This window comes from Nicotiana sylvestris, chromosome 4, assembly GCF_000393655.2.
Source record: "Nicotiana sylvestris chromosome 4, ASM39365v2, whole genome shotgun sequence".
NCBI lineage: Eukaryota > Viridiplantae > Streptophyta > Magnoliopsida > Solanales > Solanaceae > Nicotiana > Nicotiana sylvestris.
In genome coordinates this window covers 60685998-60704256 of record NC_091060.1, presented here as the reverse complement: position 1 = coordinate 60704256, position 18259 = coordinate 60685998, and positions in this window count along the sequence as shown.

The following is an 18259-nucleotide window of genomic DNA, read 5'->3' as shown; positions in this document are numbered from 1 at the left end:
GGGTTTTAAACCCTAAACTGAACTTTTTCCTTTAGTCAGCATTAGGGTTTTAAACCCTAAACTGATCTTTTCCTTAGTCAGCATCAGGATTTTAAACCCTAAACTGAACTTTTCCTTTTGTCAGCATTATGGTTTTAAACCCTAAACTGAACTTTTTCCATGTAGTCAGCATTAGGGTTTTAAACTCTAAACTGAACTCTTTTCCATTCAATAAGTATTAGGGTTTTAAACCCTAAACTGAACTTTTCCTTTAGTCAGCATTAGGGATTTAAACCCTAAACTGAACTCTTTCCCTTCAGTCAACATTAGGGTTTTAAACCCTAAACTGATCTTTTCCTCTAGTCAGCATTAGGGTTTTAAACCCTAAACTGAACTTTTTCCATGTAGTCAGCATTAGGGTTTTAAACCCTAAACTAAACTTTTTCCTTTAGTCAGCATTAGGGTTTTAAACCCTAAACTGATCTTTTCCTTAGTCAGCATCAGGGTTTTAAACCCTAAACTGAACTTTCCCATTCAGTCAGCATTAAGGTTTTAAACCCTAAACGAAACTCTTTCCTTTAGTCAGCATTAGGGTTTTAAACCCTAAATTGAACTTTTTCCATTCAGTCAGCATTAGGGTTTTAAACCCTAAACTGAACTTTTTCCATGTAGTCAGCATTAGGGTCTTAAACCCTAAACTGAACTTTTTCCTTTAGTCAGCATTAGGGTTTTAAACCCTAAACTGAACTTTTTCCATGTAGTCAGCATTAGGGTTTTAAACTCTAAACTGAACTCTTTTCCATTCAGTCAGTATTAGGGTTTTAAACCCTAAATTGAACTTTTCCTTTAGTCAGCATTAGGGTTTTAAACCCTAAACTGAACTCTTTTCCATTCAGTCAGTATTAGGGTTTTAAACCCTAAACTGAACTTTTCCTTTAGTCAGCATTAGGTATTTAAACCCTAAACTAAACTCTTTCCCTTCAGTCAGTATTAGGGTTTTAAGCCCTAAACTGATCTTTTCCTCTAGTCAGCATTAGGGTTTTAAACCCTAAACTGAACTTTTTCCATGTAGTCAGCATTAGGGTTTTAAACCCTAAACTGAACTTTTTCCTTTAGTCAGCATTAGGGTTTTAAACCCTAAACTGATCTTTTCCTTAGTCAGTATCAGGATTTTAAACCCTAAACTGAACTTTTCCTTTAGTCAGCATTAGGGTTTTAAACCCTAAACTGAACTCTATTCCATTCAGCCAGTATTAGGGTTTTAAACCCTAAACTGAACTTTTCCTTTAGTCAGCATTAGGGTTTTAAACCCTAAACTGAATCTTTCCCTTCAGTCAGCATTAGGGTTTTAAACCCTAAACTGAACTTTTCCTCTAGTCAGCATTAGGGTTTTAAACCCTAAACTGAACTTTTTCCATGTAGTCAGCATTAGGGTCTTAAACCCTAAACTGAACTTTTTCCTTTAGTCAGCATTAGGGTTTTAAACCCTAAACTGAACTCTTTCCTTCAGTCAGTATTAGGGTTTTAAACCCTAAACTGAACATTTTCCATTCAGTCAGCATTAGGGTTTTAAACCCTAAACTGAACTCTTTCCAGCTAGTCAGTATTAGGGTTTTAAACCCTAAACTGAACTTTTTCCATGTAGTCAGCATTAGGGTCTTAAATCCTAAACTGAACTTTTTCCTTTAGTCAGCATTAGGGTTTTAAACCCTAAACTGAACTTTTTCCATGTAGTCAGCATTAGGGTTTTAAACTCTAAACTGAACTCTTTTTCATTCAGTCAGTATTAGGGTTTTAAACCCTAAACTGAACTTTTCCTTTAGTCAGCATTAGGGTTTTAAACCCTAAACTGAACTCTTTTCCATTCAGTCAGTATTAGGGTTTTAAACCCTAAACTGAACTTTTCCTTTAGTCAGCATTAGGGTTTTAAACCCTAAACTAAACTCTTTCCCTTCAGTCAGCATTAGGGTTTTAAACCCTAAACTGAACTTTCCTCTAGTCAGCATTAGGGTTTTAAACCCTAAACTGAACTTTTTCCATGTAGTCAGCATTAGGGTTTTAAACCCTAAACTGAACTTTTTCCTTTAGTCAGCATTAGGGTTTTAAACCCTAAACTGATCTTTTCCTTAGTCAGCATCAGGATTTTAAACCCTAAACTGAACTTTTCCTTTAGTCAGCATTAGGGTTTTAAACCCTAAACTGAACTCTATTCCATTCAGCCAGTATTAGGGTTTTAAACCCTAAACTGAACTTTTCCTTTAGTCAGCATTAGGGTTTTAAACCCTAAACTGAATCTTTCCCTTCAGTCAGCATTAGGGTTTTAAACCCTAAACTGAACTTTTCCTCTAGTCAGCATTAGGGTTTTAAACCCTAAACTGAACTTTTTCCATGTAGTCAGCATTAGGGTCTTAAACCCTAAACTGAACTTTTTCCTTTAGTCAGCATTAGGGTTTTAAACCCTAAACTGAACTCTTTTGCATATAGTCAGTATTAGGGTTTTAAACCCTAAACTAAACTTTTCCTTTAGTCAGCATTAGGGTTTAAAACCCTAAACTGAACTTTTTCCATGTAGTCAGCATTAGGGTTTTAAACCCTAAACTGAACTTTTTCCTTTAGTCAGCATTAGGGTTTTAAACCCTAAACTGATCTTTTCCTTAGTCAGCATCAGGATTTTAAACCCTAAACTGAACTTTTCCTTTTGTCAGCATTATGGTTTTAAACCCTAAACTGAACTTTTTCCATGTAGTCAGCATTAGGGTTTTAAACTCTAAACTGAACTCTTTTCCATTCAATAAGTATTAGGGTTTTAAACCCTAAACTGAACTTTTCCTTTAGTCAGCATTAGGGATTTAAACCCTAAACTGAACTCTTTCCCTTCAGTCAGCATTAGGGTTTTAAACCCTAAACTGATCTTTTCCTCTAGTCAGCATTAGGGTTTTAAACCCTAAACTGAACTTTTTCCATGTAGTCAGCATTAGGGTCTTAAACCCTAAACTAAACTTTTTCCTTTAGTCAGCATTAGGGTTTTAAACCCTAAACTGATCTTTTCCTTAGTCAGCATCAGGGTTTTAAACCCTAAACTGAACTTTCCCATTCAGTCAGCATTAAGGTTTTAAACCCTAAACGAAACTCTTTCCTTTAGTCAGCATTAGGGTTTTAAACCCTAAATTGAACTTTTTCCATTCAGTCAGCATTAGGGTTTTAAACCCTAAACTGAACTTTTTCCATGTAGTCAGCATTAGGGTCTTAAACCCTAAACTGAACTTTTCCTTTAGTCAGCATTAGGGTTTTAAACCCTAAACTGAACTTTTTCCATGTAGTCAGCATTAGGGTTTTAAACTCTAAACTGAACTCTTTTCCATTCAGTCAGTATTAGGGTTTTAAACCCTAAACTGAACTTTTCCTTTAGTCAGCATTAGGGTTTTAAACCCTAAACTGAACTCTTTTCCATTCAGTCAGTATTAGGGTTTTAAACCCTAAACTGAACTTTTCCTTTAGTCAGCATTAGGGTTTTAAACCCTAAACTAAACTCTTTCCCTTCAGTCAGCATTAGGGTTTTAAACCCTAAACTGAACTTTCCTCTAGTCAGCATTAGGGTTTTAAACCCTAAACTGAACTTTTTCCATGTAGTCAGCATTAGGGTTTTAAACCCTAAACTGAACTTTTTCCTTTAGTCAGCATTAGGGTTTTAAACCCTAAACTGATCTTTTCCTTAGTCAGTATCAGGATTTTAAACCCTAAACTGAACTTTTCCTTTAGTCAGCATTAGGGTTTTAAACCCTAAACTGAACTCTATTCCATTCAGCCAGTATTAGGGTTTTAAACCCTAAACTGAACTTTTCCTTTAGTCAGCATTAGGGTTTTAAACCCTAAACTGAATCTTTCCCTTCAGTCAGCATTAGGGTTTTAAACCCTAAACTGAACTTTTCCTCTAGTCAGCATTAGGGTTTTAAACCCTAAACTGAACTTTTTCCATGTAGTCAGCATTAGGGTCTTAAACCCTAAACTGAACTTTTTCCTTTAGTCAGCATTAGGGTTTTAAACCCTAAACTGAACTCTTTTGCATATAGTCAGTATTAGGGTTTTAAACCCTAAACTAAACTTTTCCTTTAGTCAGCATTAGGGTTTAAAACCCTAAACTGAACTTTTTCCATGTAGTCAGCATTAGGGTTTTAAACCCTAAACTGAACTTTTTCCTTTAGTCAGCATTAGGGTTTTAAACCCTAAACTGATCTTTTCCTTAGTCAGCATCAGGATTTTAAACCCTAAACTGAACTTTTCCTTTTGTCAGCATTAGGGTTTTAAACCCTAAACTGAACTCTTTTCCATTCAGTCAGTATTAATGTTTTAAACCCTAAACTGAACTTTTTCCATGTAGTCAGCATTAGGGTTTTAAACTCTAAACTGAACTCTTTTCCATTCAGTCAGTATTAGGGTTTTAAACCCTAAACTGAACTTTTCCTTTAGTCAGCATTAGGGTTTTAAACCCTAAACTGAACTCTTTTCCATTCAGTCAGTATTAGGGTTTTAAACCCTAAACTGAACTTTTCCTTTAGTCAGCATTAGGGTTTTAAACCCTAAACTGAACTCTTTTCCATTCAGTCAGTATTAGGGTTTTAAACCCTAAACTGATCTTTTCCTTAGTCAGCATCAGGGTTTTAAACCCTAAACTGAACTTTCCCATTCAGTCAGCATTAAGGTTTTAAACCCTAAACGGAACTCTTTCCTTTAGTCAGCATTAGGGTTTTAAACCCTAAACTGAACTTTTTCCATTCAGTCAGCATTAGGGTTTTAATCCCTAAACTGAACTCTTTCCTTTAGTCAGCATTAGTTTTTTAAACCCTAAACTGAACTTTTTCCATGTAGTCAGCATTAGGGTTTTAAACTCTAAACTGAACTCTTTTCCATTCAGTCAGTATTAGGGTTTTAAACCCTAAACTGAACTTTTCCTTTAGTCAGCATTAGGGTTTTAAACCCTAAACTGAACTCTTTTCCATTCAGTCAGTATTAGGGTTTTAAACCCTAAACTGAACTTTTCCTTTAGTCAGCATTAGGGTTTTAAACCCTAAACTGAACTCTTTTCCATTCAGTCAGTATTAGGGTTTTAAACCCTAAACTGAACTTTTCCTTTAGTCAGCATTAGGGTTTTAAACCCTAAACTAAACTCTTTCCCTTCAGTCAGCATTAGGGTTTTAAACCCTAAACTGAACTTTCCTCTAGTCAGCATTAGGGTTTTAAACCCTAAACTGAACTTTTTCCATGTAGTCAGCATTAGGGTTTTAAACCCTAAACTGAACTTTTTCCTTTAGTCAGCATTAGGGTTTTAAACCCTAAACTGATCTTTTCCTTAGTCAGCATCAGGATTTTAAACCCTAAACTGAACTTTTCCTTTAGTCAGCATTAGGGTTTTAAACCCTAAACTGAACTCTATTCCATTCAGCCAGTATTAGGGTTTTAAACCCTAAACTGAACTTTTCCTTTAGTCAGCATTAGGGTTTTAAACCCTAAACTGAATCTTTCCCTTCAGTCAGCATTAGGGTTTTAAACCCTAAACTGAACTTTTCCTCTAGTCAGCATTAGGGTTTTAAACCCTAAACTGAACTTTTTCCATGTAGTTAGCATTAGGGTCTTAAACCCTAAACTGAACTTTTTCCTTTAGTCAGCATTAGGGTTTTAAACCTTAAACTGAACTTTTCCTGTAGTCAGCATTAGGGTTTTAAACCCTAAACTGAACTTTCCTCTAGTCAGCATTAGGGTTTTAAACCCTAAACTGAACTTTTTCCATGTAGTCAGCATTAGGGTTTTAAACCCTAAACTGAACTTTTTCCTTTAGTCAGCATTAGGGTTTTAAACCCTAAACTGATCTTTTCCTTAGTCAGCATCAGGATTTTAAACCCTAAACTGAACTTTTCCTTTAGTCAGCATTATGGTTTTAAACCCTAAACTGAACTCTATTCCATTCAGCCAGTATTAGGGTTTTAAACCCTAAACTAAACTTTTCCTTTAGTCAGCATTAGGGTTTTAAACCCTAAACTGAATCTTTCCCTTCAGTCAGCATTAGGGTTTTAAACCCTAAACTGAACTTTTCCTCTAGTCAGCATTAGGGTTTTAAACCCTAAACTGAACTTTTTCCATGTAGTCAGCATTAGGGTTTTAAACTCTAAACTGAACTCTTTTCCATTCAGTCAGTATTAGGGTTTTAAACCCTAAACTGAACTTTTCCTTTAGTCAGCATTAGGGTTTTAAACCCTAAACTGAACTCTTTTCCATTCAGTCAGTATTAGGGTTTTAAACCCTAAACTGAACTTTTCCTTTAGTCAGCATTAGGGTTTTAAACCCTAAACTAAACTCTTTTTCCTTAGTCAGCATCAGGGTTTTAAACCCTAAACTGAACTTTCCCATTCAGTCAGCATTAAGGTTTTAAACCCTAAACGGAACTCTTTCCTTTAGTCAGCATTAGGGTTTTAAACCCTAAACTGAACTTTTTCCATTCAGTCAGCATTAGGGTTTTAAACCCTAAACTGAACTCTTTCCTTTAGTCAGCATTAGTTTTTAAAACCCTAAACTGAACTTTTTCCATGTAGTCAGCATTAGGGTTTTAAACTCTAAACTGAACTCTTTTCCATTCAGTCAGTATTAGGGTTTTAAACCCTAAACTGAACTTTTCCTTTAGTCAGCATTAGGGTTTTAAACCCTAAACTGAACTCTTTTCCATTCAGTCAGTATTAGGGTTTTAAACCCTAAACTGAACTTTTCCTTTAGTCAGCATTAGGGTTTTAAACCCTAAACTGAACTCTTTTCCATTCAATCAGTATTAGGGTTTTAAACCCTAAACTGATCTTTTCCTTAGTCAGCATCAGGATTTTAAACCCTAAACTGAACTTTCCCATTCAGTCAGCATTAAGGTTTTAAACCCTAAACGGAACTCTTTCCTTTAGTCAGCATTAAGGTTTTAAACCCTAAACTGAACTTTTTCCATTCAGTCAGCATTAGGGTTTTAATCCCTAAACTGAACTCTTTCCTTTAGTCAGCATTAGTTTTTTAAACCCTAAACTGAACTTTTTCCATGTAGTCAGCATTAGGGTTTTAAACTCTAAACTGAACTCTTTTCCATTCAGTCAGTATTAGGGTTTTAAACCCTAAACTGAACTTTTCCTTTAGTCAGCATTAGGGTTTTAAACCCTAAACTGAACTCTTTTCCATTCAGTCAGTATTAGGGTTTTAAACCCTAAACTGAACTTTTCCTTTAGTCAGCATTAGGGTTTTAAACCCTAAACTGAACTCTTTTCCATTCAGTCAGTATTAGGGTTTTAAACCCTAAACTGAACTTTTCCTTTAGTCAGCATTAGGGTTTTAAACCCTAAACTAAACTCTTTCCCTTCAGTCAGCATTAGGGTTTTAAACCCTAAACTGAACTTTCCTCTAGTCAGCATTAGGGTTTTAAACCCTAAACTGAACTTTTTCCATGTAGTCAGCATTAGGGTTTTAAACCCTAAACTGAACTTTTTCCTTTAGTCAGCATTAGGGTTTTAAACCCTAAACTGATCTTTTCCTTAGTCAGCATCAGGATTTTAAACCCTAAACTGAACTTTTCCTTTAGTCAGCATTAGGGTTTTAAACCCTAAACTGAACTCTATTCCATTCAGCCAGTATTAGGGTTTTAAACCCTAAACTGAACTTTTCCTTTAGTCAGCATTAGGGTTTTAAACCCTAAACTGAATCTTTCCCTTCAGTCAGCATTAGGGTTTTAAACCCTAAACTGAACTTTTCCTCTAGTCAGCATTAGGGTTTTAAACCCTAAACTGAACTTTTTCCATGTAGTCAGCATTAGGGTCTTAAACCCTAAACTGAACTTTTTCCTTTAGTCAGCATTAGGGTTTTAAACCCTAAACTGAACTCTTTTGCATATAGTCAGTATTAGGGTTTTAAACCCTAAACTAAACTTTTCCTTTAGTCAGCATTAGGGTTTAAAACCCTAAACTGAACTTTTTCCATGTAGTCAGCATTAGGGTTTTAAACCCTAAACTGAACTTTTTCCTTTAGTCAGCATTAGGGTTTTAAACCCTAAACTAATCTTTTCCTTAGTCAGCATCAGGATTTTAAACCCTAAACTGAACTTTTCCTTTTGTCAGCATTATGGTTTTAAACCCTAAACTGAACTTTTTCCATGTAGTCAGCATTAGGGTTTTAAACTCTAAACTGAACTCTTTTCCATTCAATAAGTATTAGGGTTTTAAACCCTAAACTGAACTTTTCCTTTAGTCAGCATTAGGGATTTAAACCCTAAACTGAACTCTTTCCCTTCAGTCAACATTAGGGTTTTAAACCCTAAACTGATCTTTTCCTCTAGTCAGCATTAGGGTTTTAAACCCTAAACTGAACTTTTTCCATGTAGTCAGCATTAGGGTCTTAAACCCTAAACTAAACTTTTTCCTTTAGTCAGCATTAGGGTTTTAAACCCTAAACTGATCTTTTCCTTAGTCAGCATCAGGGTTTTAAACCCTAAACTGAACTTTCCCATTCAGTCAGCATTAAGGTTTTAAACCCTAAACGAAACTCTTTCCTTTAGTCAGCATTAGGGTTTTAAACCCTAAATTGAACTTTTTCCATTCAGTCAGCATTAGGGTTTTAAACCCTAAACTAAAGTTTTTCCATGTAGTCAGCATTAGGGTCTTAAACACTAAACTGAACTTTTCCTTTAGTCAGCATTAGGGTTTTAAACCCTAAACTGAACTTTTTCCATGTAGTCAGCATTAGGGTTTTAAACTCTAAACTGAACTCTTTTCCATTCAGTCAGTATTAGGGTTTTAAACCCTAAACTGAACTTTTCCTTTAGTCAGCATTAGGGTTTTAAACCCTAAACTGAACTCTTTTCCATTCAGTCAGTATTAGGGTTTTAAACCCTAAACTGAACTTTTCCTTTAGTCAGCATTAGGGTTTTAAACCCTAAACTAAACTCTTTCCCTTCAGTCAGCATTAGGGTTTTAAACCCTAAACTGAACTTTCCTCTAGTCAGCATTAGGGTTTTAAACCCTAAACTGAACTTTTTCCATGTAGTCAGCATTAGGGTTTTAAACCCTAAACTGAACTTTTTCCTTTAGTCAGCATTAGGGTTTTAAACCCTAAACTGATCTTTTCCTTAGTCAGCATCAGGATTTTAAACCCTAAACTGAACTTTTCCTTTAGTCAGCATTAGGGTTTTAAACCCTAAACTGAACTCTATTCCATTCAGCCAGTATTAGGGTTTTAAACCCTAAACTGAACTTTTCCTTTAGTCAGCATTAGGGTTTTAAACCCTAAACTGAATCTTTCCCTTCAGTCAGCATTAGGGTTTTAAACCCTAAACTGAACTTTTCCTCTAGTCAGCATTAGGGTTTTAAACCCTAAACTGAACTTTTTCCATGTAGTCAGCATTAGGGTCTTAAACCCTAAACTGAACTTTTTCCTTTAGTCAGCATTAGGGTTTTAAACCCTAAACTGAACTCTTTTGCATATAGTCAGTATTAGGGTTTTAAACCCTAAACTAAACTTTTCCTTTAGTCAGCATTAGGGTTTAAAACCCTAAACTGAACTTTTTCCATGTAGTCAGCATTAGGGTTTTAAACCCTAAACTGAACTTTTTCCTTTAGTCAGCATTAGGGTTTTAAACCCTAAACTGATCTTTTCCTTAGTCAGCATCAGGATTTTAAACCCTAAACTGAACTTTTCCTTTTGTCAGCATTATGGTTTTAAACCCTAAACTGAACTTTTTCCATGTAGTCAGCATTAGGGTTTTAAACTCTAAACTGAACTCTTTTCCATTCAATAAGTATTAGGGTTTTAAACCCTAAACTGAACTTTTCCTTTAGTCAGCATTAGGGATTTAAACCCTAAACTGAACTCTTTCCCTTCAGTCAACATTAGGGTTTTAAACCCTAAACTGATCTTTTCCTCTAGTCAGCATTAGGGTTTTAAACCCTAAACTGAACTTTTTCCATGTAGTCAGCATTAGGGTCTTAAACCCTAAACTAAACTTTTTCCTTTAGTCAGCATTAGGGTTTTAAACCCTAAACTGATCTTTTCCTTAGTCAGCATCAGGGTTTTAAACCCTAAACTGAACTTTCCCATTCAGTCAGCATTAAGGTTTTAAACCCTAAACGGAACTCTTTCCTTTAGTCAGCATTAGGGTTTTAAACCCTAAACTGAACTTTTTCCATTCAGTCAGCATTAGGGTTTTAAACCCTAAACTGAACTCTTTCCTTTAGTCAGCATTAGTTTTTAAAACCCTAAACTGAACGTTTTCCATGTAGTCAGCATTAGGGTTTTAAACTCTAAACTGAACTCTTTTCCATTCAGTCAGTATTAGGGTTTTAAACCCTAAACTGAACTTTTCCTTTAGTCAGCATTAGGGTTTTAAACCCTAAACTGAACTCTTTTCCATTTAGTCAGTATTAGGGTTTTAAACCCTAAACTGAACTTTTCCTTTAGTCAGCATTAGGGTTTTAAACCCTAAACTGAACTCTTTTCCATTCAATCAGTATTAGGGTTTTAAACCCTAAACTGATCTTTTCCTTAGTCAGCATCAGGGTTTTAAACCCTAAACTGAACTTTCCCATTCAGTCAGCATTAAGGTTTTAAACCCTAAACGGAACTCTTTCCTTTAGTCAGCATTAGGGTTTTAAACCCTAAACTGAACTTTTTCCATTCAGTCAGCATTAGGGTTTTAATCCCTAAACTGAACTCTTTCCTTTAGTCAGCATTAGTTTTTTAAACCCTAAACTGAACTTTTTCCATGTAGTCAGCATTAGGGTTTTAAACTCTAAACTGAACTCTTTTCCATTCAGTCAGTATTAGGGTTTTAAACCCTAAACTGAACTTTTCCTTTAGTCAGCATTAGGGTTTTAAACCCTAAACTGAACTCTTTTCCATTCAGTCAGTATTAGGGTTTTAAACCCTAAACTGAACTTTTCCTTTAGTCAGCATTAGGGTTTTAAACCCTAAACTGAACTCTTTTCCATTCAGTCAGTATTAGGGTTTTAAACCCTAAACTGAACTTTTCCTTTAGTCAGCATTAGGGTTTTAAACCCTAAACTAAACTCTTTCCCTTCAGTCAGCATTAGGGTTTTAAACCCTAAACTGAACTTTCCTCTAGTCAGCATTAGGGTTTTAAACCCTAAACTGAACTTTTTCCATGTAGTCAGCATTAGGGTTTTAAACCCTAAACTGAACTTTTTCCTTTAGTCAGCATTAGGGTTTTAAACCCTAAACTGATCTTTTCCTTAGTCAGCATCAGGATTTTAAACCCTAAACTGAACTTTTCCTTTAGTCAGCATTAGGGTTTTAAACCCTAAACTGAACTCTATTCCATTCAGCCAGTATTAGGGTTTTAAACCCTAAACTGAACTTTTCCTTTAGTCAGCATTAGGGTTTTAAACCCTAAACTGAATCTTTCCCTTCAGTCAGCATTAGGGTTTTAAACCCTAAACTGAACTTTTCCTCTAGTCAGCATTAGGGTTTTAAACCCTAAACTGAACTTTTTCCATGTAGTCAGCATTAGGGTTTTAAACCCTAAACTGAACTTTTTCCATGTAGTCAGCATTAGGGTTTTAAACTCTAAACTGAACTCTTTTCCATTCAGTCAGTATTAGGGTTTTAAACCCTAAACTGAACTTTTCCTTTAGTCAGCATTAGGGTTTTAAACCCTAAACTGAACTCTTTTCCATTCAGTCAGTATTAGGGTTTTAAACCCTAAACTGAACTTTTCCTTTAGTCAGCATTAGGGTTTTAAACCCTAAACTGAACTCTTTTCCATTCAGTCAGTATTAGGGTTTTAAACCCTAAACTGAACTTTTCCTTTAGTCAGCATTAGGGTTTTAAACCCTAAACTAAACTCTTTCCCTTCAGTCAGCATTAGGGTTTTAAACCCTAAACTGAACTTTCCTCTAGTCAGCATTAGGGTTTTAAACCCTAAACTGAACTTTTTCCATGTAGTCAGCATTAGGGTTTTAAACCCTAAACTGAACTTTTTCCTTTAGTCAGCATTAGGGTTTTAAACCCTAAACTGATCTTTTCCTTAGTCAGCATCAGGATTTTAAACCCTAAACTGAACTTTTCCTTTAGTCAGCATTAGGGTTTTAAACCCTAAACTGAACTCTATTCCATTCAGCCAGTATTAGGGTTTTAAACCCTAAACTGAACTTTTCCTTTAGTCAGCATTAGGGTTTTAAACCCTAAACTGAATCTTTCCCTTCAGTCAGCATTAGGGTTTTAAACCCTAAACTGAACTTTTCCTCTAGTCAGCATTAGGGTTTTAAACCCTAAACTGAACTTTTTCCATGTAGTCAGCATTAGGGTCTTAAACCCTAAACTGAACTTTTCCTTTAGTCAGCATTAGGGTTTTAAACCCTAAACTGAACTCTATTCCATTCAGCCAGTATTAGGGTTTTAAACCCTAAACTGAACTTTTCCTTTAGTCAGCATTAGGGTTTTAAACCCTAAACTGAATCTTTCCCTTCAGTCAGCATTAGGGTTTTAAACCCTAAACTGAACTTTTCCTCTAGTCAGCATTAGGGTTTTAAACCCTAAACTGAACTTTTTCCATGTAGTCAGCATTAGGGTCTTAAACCCTAAACTGAACTTTTTCCTTTAGTCAGCATTAGGGTTTTAAACCCTAAACTGAACTTTTCCTGTAGTCAGCATTAGGGTTTTAAACCCTAAACTGAACTCTTTTGCATATAGTCAGTATTAGGGTTTTAAACCCTAAACTAAACTTTTCCTTTAGTCAGCATTAGGGTTTAAAACCCTAAACTGAACTTTTTCCATGTAGTCAGCATTAGGGTTTTAAACCCTAAACTGAACTTTTTCCTTTAGTCAGCATTAGGGTTTTAAACTCTAAACTGAACTCTTTTCCATTCAATAAGTATTAGGGTTTTAAACCCTAAACTGAACTCTTTCCTTTAGTCAGCATTAGTTTTTAAAACCCTAAACTGAACGTTTTCCATGTAGTCAGCATTAGGGTTTTAAACTCTAAACTGAACTCTTTTCCATTCAGTCAGTATTAGGGTTTTAAACCCTAAACTGAACTTTTCCTTTAGTCAGCATTAGGGTTTTAAACCCTAAACTGAACTCTTTTCCATTTAGTCAGTATTAGGGTTTTAAACCCTAAACTGAACTTTTCCTTTAGTCAGCATTAGGGTTTTAAACCCTAAACTGAACTCTTTTCCATTCAATCAGTATTAGGGTTTTAAACCCTAAACTGATCTTTTCCTTAGTCAGCATCAGGGTTTTAAACCCTAAACTGAACTTTCCCATTCAGTCAGCATTAAGGTTTTAAACCCTAAACGGAACTCTTTCCTTTAGTCAGCATTAGGGTTTTAAACCCTAAACTGAACTTTTTCCATTCAGTCAGCATTAGGGTTTTAATCCCTAAACTGAACTCTTTCCTTTAGTCAGCATTAGTTTTTTAAACCCTAAACTGAACTTTTTCCATGTAGTCAGCATTAGGGTTTTAAACTCTAAACTGAACTCTTTTCCATTCAGTCAGTATTAGGGTTTTAAACCCTAAACTGAACTTTTCCTTTAGTCAGCATTAGGGTTTTAAACCCTAAACTGAACTCTTTTCCATTCAGTCAGTATTAGGGTTTTAAACCCTAAACTGAACTTTTCCTTTAGTCAGCATTAGGGTTTTAAACCCTAAACTGAACTCTTTTCCATTCAGTCAGTATTAGGGTTTTAAACCCTAAACTGAACTTTTCCTTTAGTCAGCATTAGGGTTTTAAACCCTAAACTAAACTCTTTCCCTTCAGTCAGCATTAGGGTTTTAAACCCTAAACTGAACTTTCCTCTAGTCAGCATTAGGGTTTTAAACCCTAAACTGAACTTTTTCCATGTAGTCAGCATTAGGGTTTTAAACCCTAAACTGAACTTTTTCCTTTAGTCAGCATTAGGGTTTTAAACCCTAAACTGATCTTTTCCTTAGTCAGCATCAGGATTTTAAACCCTAAACTGAACTTTTCCTTTAGTCAGCATTAGGGGTTTAAACCCTAAACTGAACTCTATTCCATTCAGCCAGTATTAGAGTTTTAAACCCTAAACTGAACTTTTCCTTTAGTCAGCATTAGGGTTTTAAACCCTAAACTGAATCTTTCCCTTTAGTCAGCATTAGGGTTTTAAACCCTAAACTGAACTTTTCCTCTAGTCAGCATTAGGGTTTTAAACCCTAAACTGATCTTTTCCTTAGTCAGTATCAGGATTTTAAACCCTAAACTGAACTTTTCCTTTAGTGAGCATTAGGGTTTTAAACCCTAAATTGAACTCTATTCCATTCAGCCAGTATTAGGGTTTTAAACCCTAAACTGAACTTTTCCTTTAGTCAGCATTAGGGTTTTAAACCCTAAACTGAATCTTTCCCTTCAGTCAGCATTAGGGTTTTAAACCCTAAACTGAACTTTTCCTCTAGTCAGCATTAGGGTTTTAAACCCTAAACTGAACTTTTTCCATGTAGTCAGCATTAGGGTCTTAAACCCTAAACTGAACTTTTTCCTTTAGTCAGCATTAGGGTTTTAAACCCTAAACTGAACTCTTTTGCATATAGTCAGTATTAGGGTTTTAAACCCTAAACTAAACTTTTCCTTTAGTCAGCATTAGGGTTTAAAACCCTAAACTGAACTTTTTCCATGTAGTCAGCATTAGGGTTTTAAACCCTAAACTGAACTTTTTCCTTTAGTCAGCATTAGGGTTTTAAACTCTAAACTGAACTCTTTTCCATTCAATAAGTATTAGGGTTTTAAACCCTAAACTGAACTTTTCCTTTAGTCAGCATTAGGGATTTAAACCCTAAACTGAACTCTTTCCCTTCAGTCAACATTAGGGTTTTAAACCCTAAACTGATCTTTTCCTCTAGTCAGCATTAGGGTTTTAAACCCTAAACTGAACTTTTTCCATGTAGTCAGCATTAGGGTCTTAAACCCTAAACTAAACTTTTTCCTTTAGTCAGCATTAGGGTTTTAAACCCTAAACTGATCTTTTCCTTAGTCAGCATCAGGGTTTTAAACCCTAAACTGAACTTTCCCATTCAGTCAGCATTAAGGTTTTAAACCCTAAACGAAACTCTTTCCTTTAGTCAGCATTAGGGTTTTAAACCCTAAATTGAACTTTTTCCATTCAGTCAGCATTAGGGTTTTAAACCCTAAACTGAACTTTTTCCATGTAGTCAGCATTAGGGTCTTAAACCCTAAACTGAACTTTTTCCTTTAGTCAGCATTAGGGTTTTAAACCCTAAACTGAACTTTTTCCATGTAGTCAGCATTAGGGTTTTAAACTCTAAACTGAACTCTTTTCCATTCAGTCAGTATTAGGGTTTTAAACCCTAAACTGAACTTTTCCTTTAGTCAGCATTAGGGTTTTAAACCCTAAACTGAACTCTTTTCCATTCAGTCAGTATTAGGGTTTTAAACCCTAAACTGAACTTTTCCTTTAGTCAGCATTAGGGTTTTAAACCCTAAACTAAACTCTTTCCCTTCAGTCAGCATTAGGGTTTTAAACCCTAAACTGAACTTTCCTCTAGTCAGCATTAGGGTTTTAAACCCTAAACTGAACTTTTTCCATGTAGTCAGCATTAGGGTTTTAAACCCTAAACTGAACTTTTTCCTTTAGTCAGCATTAGGGTTTTAAACCCTAAACTGATCTTTTCCTTAGTCAGCATCAGGATTTTAAACCCTAAACTGAACTTTTCCTTTAGTCAGCATTAGGGTTTTAAACCCTAAACTGAACTCTATTCCATTCAGCCAGTATTAGGGTTTTAAACCCTAAACTGAACTTTTCCTTTAGTCAGCATTAGGGTTTTAAACCCTAAACTGAATCTTTCCCTTCAGTCAGCATTAGGGTTTTAAACCCTAAACTGAACTTTTCCTCTAGTCAGCATTAGGGTTTTAAACCCTAAACTGAACTTTTTCCATGTAGTCAGCATTAGGGTCTTAAACCCTAAACTGAACTTTTTCCTTTAGTCAGCATTAGGGTTTTAAACCCTAAACTGAACTCTTTTGCATATAGTCAGTATTAGGGTTTTAAACCCTAAACTAAACTTTTCCTTTAGTCAGCATTAGGGTTTAAAACCCTAAACTGAACTTTTTCCATGTAGTCAGCATTAGGGTTTTAAACCCTAAACTGAACTTTTTCCTTTAGTCAGCATTAGGGTTTTAAACCCTAAACTGATCTTTTCCTTAGTCAGCATCAGGATTTTAAACCCTAAACTGAACTTTTCCTTTTGTCAGCATTATGGTTTTAAACCCTAAACTGAACTTTTTCCATGTAGTCAGCATTAGGGTTTTAAACTCTAAACTGAACTCTTTTCCATTCAATAAGTATTAGGGTTTTAAACCCTAAACTGAACTTTTCCTTTAGTCAGCATTAGGGATTTAAACCCTAAACTGAACTCTTTCCCTTCAGTCAACATTAGGGTTTTAAACCCTAAACTGATCTTTTCCTCTAGTCAGCATTAGGGTTTTAAACCCTAAACTGAACTTTTTCCATGTAGTCAGCATTAGGGTCTTAAACCCTAAACTAAACTTTTTCCTTTAGTCAGCATTAGGGTTTTAAACCCTAAACTGATCTTTTCCTTAGTCAGCATCAGGGTTTTAAACCCTAAACTGAACTTTCCCATTCAGTCAGCATTAAGGTTTTAAACCCTAAACGGAACTCTTTCCTTTAGTCAGCATTAGGGTTTTAAACCCTAAACTGAACTTTTTCCATTCAGTCAGCATTAGGGTTTTAAACCCTAAACTGAACTCTTTCCTTTAGTCAGCATTAGTTTTTTAAACCCTAAACTGAACTTTTTCCATGTAGTCAGCATTAGGGTTTTAAACTCTAAACTGAACTCTTTTCCATTCAGTCAGTATTAGGGTTTTAAACCCTAAACTGAACTTTTCCTTTAGTCAGCATTAGGGTTTTAAACCCTAAACTGAACTCTTTTCCATTCAGTCAGTATTAGGGTTTTAAACCCTAAACTGAACTTTTCCTTTAGTCAGCATTAGGGTTTTAAACCCTAAACTGAACTCTTTTCCATTCAGTCAGTATTAGGGTTTTAAACCCTAAACTGATCTTTTCCTTAGTCAGCATCAGGGTTTTAAACCCTAAACTGAACTTTCCCATTCAGTCAGCATTAAGGTTTTAAACCCTAAACGGAACTCTTTCCTTTAGTCAGCATTAGGGTTTTAAACCCTAAACTGAACTTTTTCCATTCAGTCAGCATTAGGGTTTTAATCCCTAAACTGAACTCTTTCCTTTAGTCAGCATTAGTTTTTTAAACCCTAAACTGAACTTTTTCCATGTAGTCAGCATTAGGGTTTTAAACTCTAAACTGAACTCTTTTCCATTCAGTCAGTATTAGGGTTTTAAACCCTAAACTGAACTTTTCCTTTAGTCAGCATTAGGGTTTTAAACCCTAAACTGAACTCTTTTCCATTCAGTCAGTATTAGGGTTTTAAACCCTAAACTGAACTTTTCCTTTAGTCAGCATTAGGGTTTTAAACCCTAAACTGAACTCTTTTCCATTCAGTCAGTATTAGGGTTTTAAACCCTAAACTGAACTTTTCCTTTAGTCAGCATTAGGGTTTTAAACCCTAAACTAAACTCTTTCCCTTCAGTCAGCATTAGGGTTTTAAACCCTAAACTGAACTTTCCTCTAGTCAGCATTAGGGTTTTAAACCCTAAACTGAACTTTTTCCATGTAGTCAGCATTAGGGTTTTAAACCCTAAACTGAACTTTTTCCTTTAGTCAGCATTAGGGTTTTAAACCCTAAACTGATCTTTTCCTTAGTCAGCATCAGGATTTTAAACCCTAAACTGAACTTTTCCTTTAGTCAGCATTAGGGTTTTAAACCCTAAACTGAACTCTATTCCATTCAGCCAGTATTAGGGTTTTAAACCCTAAACTGAACTTTTCCTTTAGTCAGCATTAGGGTTTTAAACCCTAAACTGAATCTTTCCCTTCAGTCAGCATTAGGGTTTTAAACCCTAAACTGAACTTTTCCTCTAGTCAGCATTAGGGTTTTAAACCCTAAACTGAACTTTTTCCATGTAGTTAGCATTAGGGTCTTAAACCCTAAACTGAACTTTTTCCTTTAGTCAGCATTAGGGTTTTAAACCTTAAACTGAACTTTTCCTGTAGTCAGCATTAGGGTTTTAAACCCTAAACTGAACTTTCCTCTAGTCAGCATTAGGGTTTTAAACCCTAAACTGAACTTTTTCCTTTAGTCAGCATTAGGGTTTTAAACCCTAAACTGTTCTTTTCCTTAGTCAGCAT